We start from the raw sequence: 12,124 nt of genomic DNA on the forward strand, positions 1-12,124 counted from the left end.
GATCCAGCGCACAGCATGGAATGCTCCTTTCACCATGGTTCTCTTCCTAAGCACGTAGACGTCATGCCAGCAGAAGGGAGCACTGCAAATCATGACACCCCATTTGTGTTTGTCAATACCTTTAGCAACATGTCCTACAAAGTTAAGAACATTATATGCAAAAATTGGAAAAAGACTATGAATAGCCCATTACCTTTGATAGCCTTTAAAAAGAGCACTAACATTTGTAATCTTGTTATGAAAAACGACATACACAAGGTGGTCAATCATGAGGGCGCCCAAAGTACATTGTGGGGTCTGCCCCGAGTGATAGGACATCATCCGTGTGGAGAATGTGTTAACGTGCCCTTTTATTAAGAGAATGACTTCTGTTGATTTGGGTTTAACTACAGAATGGTCTTTGAAAGTACATACTAATTGCAAAACGGAGAATGTAATTTATTTGATTAAATGCCCATGTGACCTAATTTATATAGGCAAAACCAACAGAAAGTGCAAGACCCGTATGATCGAACACAGGAGCTGTTTGAAAAATCATATTGATAAAGCTCCTCTAGTAAAACATTTCGATGAGAAAGGACACACATTCTCGGACTTTGAATGGTGTATCCTCAAAAAGATTAAAGGTAGAACCCAAGATGAAATCAATAGAAAATTAATTAATCTGGAACAGAAGCTGATTTTTCTTACCAATAGTTACATTACAGGATTAAATGAAAATATAGAGTGGCATAATATTCGATAAGAGAGCTTGGTGTTACAGGGATAGGGCTCGCGAAATCATTGGAGTGTTGCACTTACTGGGGGTACCCACTGTGGGAGAATATCAATCTCTATATGTAAAAATAAAGAACTATATATCTGGTGGTGAATTAATGAGTGCACAAACCTCTTGATGGGGTATTTCATCGGTGATTGTTTCTATCTTGGTAATATCCTTATTGAGAGAGGTGACTTTGTGTTCTCTTTGGCCGTTGGACATGATCGGGGTCAGGGGTTTTCCCGCTGTAAGTCTGACTAGAGTCACCCAGATGGTTGGCCTGTAGTCTTTTTGACTTTAGTTTTTCTGTGGTGGTCATTGGGTGAGAGAGCTTCGGTAAGTTACCCCGTTTTTCTTTCATTTTAGTGTTGCTACTTTTGAGCCCCAGATGTACCGTTGAGGTTGGTGTGGTAGGCACTCTGTTGGCCCTTGTACACGTGGGGTTATTGTGAGATCCCCTTTTGTTTTCCCCGTAGCAATGGTTGCTTGGCAACCTCGCTATCGTTAGGGATTTTCGAGCCCGGCCTTATTTTGCATGAAGGGGCGTGATGACGTATTACGTCACCGCGTGACGACTAGCGTGATAACGTCATCACGGTATGCCACTTACGCGTAAGGAGGATTTGTGTACGGTTGTTTGCAGAATTGGCGGTAGACGTGTCCGCCGGCCCCTGATCTTGAATTTCCATACATGGCTGCCTGCTAGGAGTGTATACATTACATTGTAGGTAAGAGCCAGGGGTGTTGTCTAATTACTCGAGTCCTATATGGGGATACTCCTTTACATTGTGCTGATCTAGCATTGTACTATTACAGAGCGAGAGGTTTACATCCGTGAAGAGGAAGAGGCCTGATTTAGATGGACTCTGATTAGAGCATATATTTGTTGGTTTACAAGAGCCGGAGATAGGTAAGAACACTCCTTTGAGTTGGATGAGAGGAATTACAGATATTTGGTGGGATAATGAAATCTATCTTCCACTCCCTGTATTTTAGGCACCTGTAGGTCTAGAGGAATTGGAAAGGGGTACACTGGTGGCTACCACGACTGAGACTTGGTTGGATCTAGGAAAAGAACAGCTTCCACGCCCCATGGTGAGCAATATATATAATAGAACATCTATTTTTGGTTGTATTAGTATCCAACTGGTGATTGAGATGCTAAGATACCTTTTACTCAGGGGAAAGAACGGCTATTATGAGTCAGAGAGATCTACATTTTAGCTTTTTGGTAGGTAATTCGTGGTACTTAATGTTGAATCCCTCTTGCTTTTGCAGTGAAGAGCCATAAATGGGTTGGCTTTTGAGGTCCAAGTTATATATTCCTTGAGACCCTTGATCAGGTATATGATTTACTGTATACTTGGTACCCTATTGGTGATTAGGGTGTGGCTATTGTGATTAACTAAACCGATTATGCCTGTGTTAGTGATACATGTTTGTCTTTTTTACCCTTAGAAATAGCAAGTTGTTGGTTGAATAGGAAGAATCTACCTGAAGCACAGGACTACTTCTGCCCCTGATGAATGTCCGGTTACCGGGAACACAGAGGACAGAAACTTATATAAGTTGGGCTGGTACACACAATGGGAAATGAGATCAATTAAGTTGCCATTGTTGTGTTATGCTGATCTAATTGTCGGCATAAATGTTTCGATACTGTGAGGTGGAATGTTTTTAACATGTATATGACTATGTTATGTGTATATGTTTTTTAAACAATTTTTGTATTACTTGTGCTGAATTAGAGATTAATATATTAAAAATGATATGTTTTGACAATACTGTTTGATGTCCATTGAGAACACATAATGCAGCCTATATTGGTTTAGTGGCTGTGATTTAAAATTGCTTTCTGAGGGGATATGTTCATTGTTTGATATAGTTTGTTGTATATTCCTTCCTTTTGTTGAAATACATGTTATACATCCTCACTTAGTAGGAGGGATTATCACCAGAGCGTGGGGTTACCCCTGTAGAAGAGTATCAGCAGGAGGGAGCATTCACAGGGTATGGCAGATGGATTTATGACTAGATAACCATAGAGGAGAAGCTATCCTAGAATGCGTGTTGTATTTTGCATTTGCTTTATCCTACACATTTCTCCAACCTTGCAAATACCCCAGATTAACCCTGTTTTACTTTTGCAATGCAATATAGTTCCAATAGTCTTCATGGCAGTATATAGTCCCAATTCCTTTGGTAACATTTGCAGGTAACACATCCAATTGTTTGAATTATTGCTTAGATTGACACCCCCAAGGGAAATAAATCTGAAAGAGTTCACCATGTAAAGGCCCAAAGAATAGTTGACTGAAAAGAATCCATTGGCAACATCCGGGCTACAAAAAAAAGTTGAACAAGGGATCTAAGGACATCTTGAAAGGTTGTGAAATCTGACAATTGCCCAGCAAAATGAAACTAAGGGGAAACAAAACAACCACAGTCGTGATAGGATTCAGGTGTTGGAACTAACTAGCACTGCCTCCATGTGGATCTTGCTAACCCAGTCATTACATGTCATGGACCTTGTTTTAAATTACATTTAAGATGTTCTTTGTCAGACCGTGGCCCCAGAGAAAGTATAATCATCACCAATCCATCACATCCAGTTGTTTACATCAGAATAGGTTACTCTGTGTGTGTACATCATCATATTATGATGTGCAAACATGACAACAATTTAGATCAACATATGCATTGCTCCCAAAGTACAAAAAAAACCCATAAATAGGATAATTCAGTTCCCTGTAATATACTGCATGGCTCAAATAACATTGTGCCAAATGGTAAACTAAAAATCACTACATCACTGCTAAAGCAGTGAGAATATTGTAGCAGATACATCAGGGGACTATGTTCTCACCTCGGTAACAAGACACAGCCTTGTTATGTTATGTTATGTTATGTTATGTTATATGATTTGTAATGCGCACCTGGTACCCGAAGGCTGATGGGCGCAAACTAACAAACACAGAACAAAACTACATATACAGCAGAACTAAAGCTTGCAATGTCTATTTTACTAAATGGGAGCATTTCATCTGCTACAGAGTCTCCCCTTCAAATGGGAGATAATATTCTGCTGTGGAGTCTCCCATTCAAAGGGGAGCATCCGTTCTGCTAAGGAGTCTCCCATTTAAAGGGAATAGTTTATTCTGCTACAGAGCTTTGCCTTCAAGGGGGAGAGTGTATTCTGATACAGAGTCTCCACTTTCAAAGGAGAGAGATTATTCTGCTACTGAATCTACCTCATTAATGGGTAGAGTTTATTCTGATACAGAGCTTCGTCTTCAAGGAGAAGAGTTTATTCTGATACAGTATCACCTTTTCAAGGGGGAGAGGCTTTTCTGATATAGCGTCTTCCACATCAAGGGAGATGATTTATTCTTTGACAGAGTTTACCTTTCAAGGGGGAGAGTTTATTCTAATACAGAGTATCTCCCTTCAAGGCGAAGATTGTATTCAGCTATAGAGTCTGCCCTACAAGGGGGAGCGTTTATTCTGATGCACAGTTTCCCCCATCAAGTAGACCTCTTCAGATCCACCAATTAAGCACTGGTCCTATCCCACCTGGATGGTGGCAAAGCACTCCTCAAAGGCCTCCCGGCATCCTCCCATGTGCCCCTGAGAAGTTTTCTACACACGGCTGCATGCCTCATGAAGGGTCTACGCAGATACGACCACATCACCCTGGCCTTCATGGACCATCACTGGCTCCCACTGCATGCACAAAGCACTTTCAAGTGTTGCTACATCATCTATAAGGCAGTTGCCCTCAAGTCACCCAGCTGCCTCGTGGAGAAACTCAGCATCTCCGGTAGACAGCGCACCACCATAAGCCATGACAAATGCAGACTTGGAATCCGCTGCTGCAAAAAGGAAAGAACCAGAAAACAAGCCTTCTCTGCCAAAACCCCAAGCCTATGGAACCTCCTCCCTGTTGGCATCAGACTCACCCCCAGGCTCTTGCAATTCAGAAAGAAACTCAAGACCCACCTCTTCAAGGATTCTCTCCTCCTCAACACCTAGGCCATCATGTCACCCCTCGTGCCACCTGACTTGCTAGATGCCACCCGCACCTCTCCTCCATACCACCCGGTAATGCTTTATCCCTCCTCTTTGCCCCTCTGTATCCTACACCCCGCTGTGTTTCTGTTCTGTTATTAAAATTGAAAAGCACTCTGTAATGTATCTGTAATAGTGTACACCACTGTAAGAGATCTGTTGCTTCACGAAGCTAGGTGTGTGCTCAAAGAATAGAATAATAATAATAAAATAATACAATAAATAATAATAAGCAAGGGGGAGAGTGTATTCTGTGACAGAGTCTCCCATTCGAGGGGGAGAGTTTATTCTGCTACAGTGTCTCCCCCTTCAAGGGGGAGAGTTTATTCTGCTAGAGAGGCTCCCATTCCGTGGATAATGTTTATTCTGTTGCAGTGTCTCCCCATCAATGGGGAGAGTGTATTCTGATACAGCCACTCATTCTGAGGTTGGTGCTAGTCATGGCGCTATTAGCACCATGACTAGCACCATTACCGGTACCGTGTCCGCCCTCGTTCAATGGGGATTTACCGGTCTAGTCCGACCTTTGCGGGACCAGTAAGTCCCCATTGAAAATGTCAATCCCCATTCCCATTTGAGCCCCCATAGGGCTCAATGGGAATGGGGAGGGTGCTAATAACGGTACCGTAAAGTACGGTACCGTTATTAGCTCTGAAGTCCCTTTGCGGATCACATCATAATGCCTGGTAAAAGCAGGCGTTAAGGATGGGGCCGCAAAGGGACCTCGTAGTAGGGCGCAAAGGGTTTACCGGCACCAATGTCCTTAATGGTGCCCGATATCCCTTTGCGCCCTACTCGGAATGACCCCCATAGAGTCTCCCCCTTCAAAGGGGAGAGCTTATTTTGATACAGCATCTACCCCATCAACTGAGAGGTTGTGTTCTGCTACAGAGTTTAACTTTCAAGGGGAAGAGTATATTCTGATACAGAGTCTCCAATTCCATGGAGAGTGTTTACTCTGGTACAGCGTCTCCCCCATGGAGGGGGAGAGTTTATTCTGATACAGAATCTCCCCTTGAAGGAGGAGAGTTGATTCTGTTACAGGGCCTCATTAGAAGTTGGGCAGAACGGTATATTGCGGCGGTAAAGCTATTAGTTTATTCAGCTATAGAGTCTCCCCTACAAGGGGGAGTGTTTATTCTGTTACAGTTTCTCTCCTTCAAAGCAGAGAGTTTATTCTGCTACAGATCTCCCACATAAAGGATGAGATTGTATTCTGCTATGGAGTTTGCCTTTCAAGGGGGAGAGTTTATTCTGATACAGAGTCTCCCATTCAAGGGGGAGAGTGTATTCTGCTACAGAGTCTAACCTTTAAGGAGGAGAGTTTATGCTGCTACAGAGTTTCCCCCATCAAGGGGGAGAGCGTATTCTGTTACAGATTCTCCTTGTCAAAAGGCAGACTTTGTTCTGAAACAGAGTTCCCTCTTCAGGGTGGAGAGCTTATTCTGATACAGTGCCCCCCCCCCACAACAACTGCAAGGTTGTATTCTGCTACAGAGTTTACCTTTCAAGGGGAGAGTTTAGGCTGATACAGAGGCTCCCCTTTCAAGGGGGAGGGTTTATTCAGCTATGGAGTCTCCCCTATAAGGGGGAGAGTTTATTCTACTACAGAGTCTCCCATTCAAGGGGGAGAGTGTATTCTGCTATAGAGTCTCCTCTTCAAGGGGTAGAGCTTATCTTGAGTCAGTTTCTACCCCATTAAGGTAGAGGTTTTATTCTGTGACAGAGTTTACCGTTCAAAGGGGAAGAGTTTGTTTGGATACAGAGTCTTGTCTTTCAAGGGGGAGAGTTTAATCAGCTATAGGTTTTCCCCTACAAGAGGGAGCGTTTTTTCTGCTACAGTTTCTCTGCTTCAAAGGGGAGAGTGTAGTTTGCTAACGAGTCTCCCCTTCAAGGGGGAGGGTTTATTATGATACAGAATCTCCCCATCAAGGGGGACAGTTTATTCTGCTACGGAGCCTCCCCTTAAAGGTTAGAGTCGATTCTGGTACAGAGTCTCTCACATCGAAGGGGAGAGTTTATTCTGATATAGTGTCTCTCAGATCCAGGGCGAGAGCTTATTCTGAGACAGAGTATCCCCTTCAAGAGGGAGACTTTATTCTGATACAGACTCTCCGCCATCAAGTTGGAGTTTATTCTGCTACAGAGTTGCCCCTTAAAGGGGTAGTGTCAATTTTGGTACGGAGTCTGCACCTTCAAGAGGGAGAGTTTATTCTGATACAGAGTCTCCCCCATCAAGAATCAGAGTGTTTTCTGTGACAGAGTGTCCCATGCAAGGGGGAAAGTTTATTCTGCTATGGAGTCTCCCCCATCAAGCGGTAGGGCTTATTTTGATACAGAGTCTCCCCTTCAAGTACAAGAGTTTATTCTGATATAGAGCTTCCTGCTTCAAATGTGATTCTGCTACAGAGTCTACCAATCGAGGGGGACAGTTTAGTCTGGTACAGAGTCTCATCTTTCAAGGCAGAGAGTTTATTCAGCTATAGATTCGATTCTCCCCTACAAGGGGGAGTGTGTATTCTGATAGAGTTTCTCTCCTTCTAAGGGGAGAGTCTTTTCTGCTACAAAGTCTCTCCCATCAAGGGAGGAGAGTTTATTCTGTTGCAGTCCACCATTTAAGGGCGAGAGTGTATTTGGCTAAAAAGTCTCCCCTTCAAGGGGGAGAGATTATTCTGATACATAATCTCCCCCATCAAGTAGGAGAGTTTATTCCGCTGCAGTCTAGCATTCAAAGGGGGAGAGTGTGTTCTGCTACAGAGTATCCCCTTCAAGGCGGATCGTTTTTTTCTGATACAGAATCTCCCTCATCAAGCTGAGAGTGTATTCTGATACAGAGTCTCCCCTTAAAGGGTAGAGTCGATTCTGATGCAGAGTCTTCAACTTCAAGGGGGATAGTTTATTCCAATAAAGAGTATCCCCCATCAAGAGGGAGATTTTATTCTGTGACATAGTCTCCCATTGAAGGGGGAGAGTTTATTCAGGTACAGAGTCTCCCCCTTCAAATGTGAGAGTTTATTTATTTATGTTTTTATTTTTATTTGTATATTTTATTTAATTCTTATATTGTGCAACATGCCCATAGGCCTCAATGTGCAAGAACAAGACAAACAAAACAGAAAACATAATCTTAAATAGAACACAAGTACATAAAACAAATATTAGTTAAAGCATAACATAACTAGAGGGGACAGACAATACTAAAAATGTATCAATGGCCCAGTATCAACTTCAGATCAGAGGAGAAGAAGTTGGAGATGTGGCAACTTTGTCCAACAACTCCAACCATAGGCAAAAGTCATGATAGTTTCTACACTGAAGTAGATCCGCAGCTATTCTTTCCTTTGCTAACTGCCATTGGGGACAGCTAAAGTGTTCCGACCCGGCAGGGTGTTCACCATTGGATCCCACATTTTTCACAGGCAAGGTACTTATTTCTTACCCTATCAGAACATAACTGAGGGGACAAAGACATTGGCGGGACTGACAACTCGGTATCACCACCGTAGCCCATTAAGGTGTCATCCAATAAGGGACAAGGACAAGGATTACCTAGATTAGCAGAGACTCCTTGCTTAATATGATCCTCTAATAATGCTTCATCATAATCAACATCAGGAAAGCTTGGTTGAATCTCATGAAGGTGTCTTCTGCTACGGGCACTGGCAGCTATCACCGCAGTGACTCCGTTTCTCTGTGGAGTTAGATTGTCAGAGCTGGTACCCTGTCTAGTCAAGACCATCTCTCAGGAGGATATGTCAGGGATATAACAAATAATAATCCCTTCCCAACGTGATTAAGCCCTCAGCCAAAGCAACGCCAGCCACACTCCTCTGCTCTGCCATCCGCAGAAGGAGACAGCACACAGAGGCCAATACACAACAGGCAGGATACAGTGTGCTTAGTGTTATCTATCACTGTTATGTTCCAGTTTTCTGACCAACAAACACTGCGTAGTCCCCACAGCATTACAACCCAGCACAACCTAACACAACAGATTGGGGGTGAGGCACGCCGCAAGCCAGAAACAACAAATAGGGGGACATATTAGAGGAAAAGACCCATGGGCGTATAGATCACATGGGCGTTCACACAGTCAGGCGGCCAGCCATCAAACCACACCTGGAGTACTGCTTCTGATAGCAAGGTCGTCATTCTGATACAGAGTCTCCCCTTCAAGTAGTAGAATGTATTCTTTTATAGAGACTCCTGTTTCAAGTGGGATAGTTTATTCTGCTACAGAGTCTACCATTCAAGGGGTAGAGTTTATTCTGATACAGAGTCTCCCCTTAAAGGATATAGTCAATTGTGATACAGAGTCTCCAACCTCAAGGGGGAGGGACAATTCTGTGATAGAGACTCCCATTCAAGGCAGAGAGTTTATTCTGCTACAGAGTCTCTTCTTGAAGGGTAGAGTTGATTCTGGTACAGAGTCTCCCATTTCAAGGGGGAATGTGTGTTCTGCTAAAGAGTCTCGATTCAAGGGCAAGAGTTTATTCTGATAAAGCGTCTCCTCTTCAAGGGGGAGGGACTATTCTGAGACTGTGTCTCCCCCATTAAGGGCGAAGTTTTATTCTGCAACAGAGTTTACCTATCAAGGTGGAGATTTTATTCAGCTATAGAGTATCCCTACAAGCGGGGTGGTGTTTATTCTGCTACAGTTTCTCTCCTTCAAAGGGGAGAGTTTATTTTCATACAGGGTTTCCCCCATCAAGGGGGGAGTTGATTCTGCTGCAGAGTCGCCCCCATGAAGTGGGACAGTTTATTCTGTTACAGAGTCTCCCCTTAAAGGGGTAGAGTTGATTCTGATACAGAGTCTCCACCTCAATGGGGAGAGTTTATTGTGATACAACGTCTCCCCTTCAAGTATGCAAGTTTATTCTGATATAGAGTCTCCCCTTCAAGTCGGAGTGTTTACTCTGCTACAGAGTCTACAATTCAAGGTGGGAGTTTATTCTGCTTCAGAGTCTGCCCTTCACGAGAGACAATTTATTCGGATGCAGACTCACCCCCATCAAGGAGGAGAGTTTATTCTGCAACTAAGTCTCCCCTACAAGCGGGGTGTGTGCTTATTCTGCTACAGTATCTCTCCTTTAAAGGGGAGAGTTTATTCCGCTACAACGTCTCCCCCATCAAGGGGGAGAGTTTATTCTAATATAGAGTCTCCCCGTTCAAGTGGGAGAGTTTATTCTACAGCAGTCTACCATTCATTGGGGGGAGTGTATTCTGCAACAGAGTCTCCCCTTCAAGGGGGAGAGTTTAGTCTGATACAGAATATCCCCATCAAGGGGGAGAGACTATTCTGCTACAAAGCCTCCCCTTAAAGGGAAAAGTCGATTCTGGTACAGAGTCTCACACTTCCAGGGGGAGAATTTATTCTGATACAGAGTCTCCCCTCCAAGGGGGGGTTATCCTGCTACAGTATCTCTCCTTCAAGTGGGACAGTTTATTCTGCTACAGTCTCCCCCATCAAGGGGGAGAGTTTATTCTGAGAAAGAGGGCTTCATTATGAGGTTGCCGGTAAACCGCTGGTGATACCGGAGGGTTGACGCCAACCCCATAACACTGATTCCACCGCCTTATATCCCAGTGCTACTGGGATATCACAAGTGGCAGCGGAACAGTAAATCCCCATTCCCATGGAGTCTCATAGGACTCCATGGGAATGGGGACACTGAAGCACTGGAAAAGTTGCTAATGGTGCCGCTGATTAGAACGTGCTCACACTGCCTTCTATCTCAGGCACAGTGATACTTTGGAAGGCCATGATTTCAAAGACAATTTGAATGGCAGACAGCAGGAGTGATGATGGATGAGGGGCTAATTGGGTGAGAGGCATGGTCAAGTCCACCCACAAGCTCCTGGGGTACCAGCTGGTGTGCTGCTAGCGAGTGGAATATTCCAGAAGGGTACAAGCATGCCAAACAATTGTAGAAGGCCATGTAGCAAAGAGCACTATAGTTTGAAAGCCAATGAAACGCTGTGTATTTGATGACAATGAAGATGACTTGCACTATGGGTGGACATAGTTGTCCACCTGACTCTAGGAATCCAATCATAATCCTATCCCCCATAGAAAGTTTACCTAGATGTTCCCTGTATACCAACCACAACCCCAAGTAGGTTTTCTTATTTTGCCACATAGTATGATGTCAACGATGACAGGTTTTTGCTATAAATGTGTATTTTTTCATGTAAAACATTGAGAGACTTGACCGAATGTGGATTGATGTCCTATAGTATATTTTAGTGTGTTTTAGAGTGCAGCGCCACTGCATGGGCTATCTATTTTAAAAGCACACCATTTTTTTTTCTCACTTGAAATGCCTCACTTACAGGAGACACATTCAATACTTTATTAATTAACTTAACTAACAAATACTAACACAATTCTAACTCCTTAACATTGTAATGTGTTCTCCATGTGCAAAATGAGGCAGGCTGAGATTCATTTTAAACGTGCAATTTTTCTTTGCCCTGTTCACTGTCTTTGCAGGAAGCAAAATTTGAATTCCAGGAAATCAGTTAGATACAGTTGCTTTCTGCAAAAGTGAGCTATTGTTGAGGAAGGAGGAGGCGATACTATGAATTTTGATTGGTGCTACGTAAACTTAGGGGAGGTAACAGAGGTTTTTTGGAATAGCTCTCACAGAATTACAGGAGAAGACATTTTGCGGAGCTACAGTGAGGTCACTTGGCTGGAGCTGCTGTGAGATCGCCTGGCTGGGCTGCTGGGAGGGGTTGTCCCAGTTGCATTTCTGACCTTCAGAGATTGGGGTTTCCTAGTCACTTGGCACCGGCTTGAGAATTCCGTGTTCTCGCTGTGCACTTCAAACTTCAAACACAAAGAAAACCCTGGGCTCATTCATGGAAGGCGACTGGCCAAGGGAGATCGCATGTGGGAGAGCTACAAATAGCTGATAAATATACAAATGGAGTGAGATTATTGTGACTGCCGGACGAATGATTTACTCTCAGGCAGGCAGGGTAGCGATAGGGAATTCTCCTGTGTTTAACTGCCACGTTATTATGTTGCAAGGCAAATGATGTAATCTTTCTTTTTCCTGTTGCAGACATGAAATGAAATTCGTGGTCTTACTGCATTTGCTTCTCTTATGTTTGTCTCACAAGAATGGTAATGTATCATTTTGAAATGAAATTGTGATAACACACAGTCTGCCTAAGAGTGTTCTTGCCTCTGTTTTTCATTTGATGCCTCTAGAAAAAATACTCTGCAGGAGAGGGAAGGATGTTTAATGTGCCAGGTTTCCTATACAGATGAAGCAATGTCATAAGCAA

Source organism: Ambystoma mexicanum, chromosome 5q (genome assembly GCF_040938575.1).
Source record: "Ambystoma mexicanum isolate Mex_15411 chromosome 5q, UKY_AmexF1_1, whole genome shotgun sequence".
NCBI lineage: Eukaryota > Metazoa > Chordata > Amphibia > Caudata > Ambystomatidae > Ambystoma > Ambystoma mexicanum.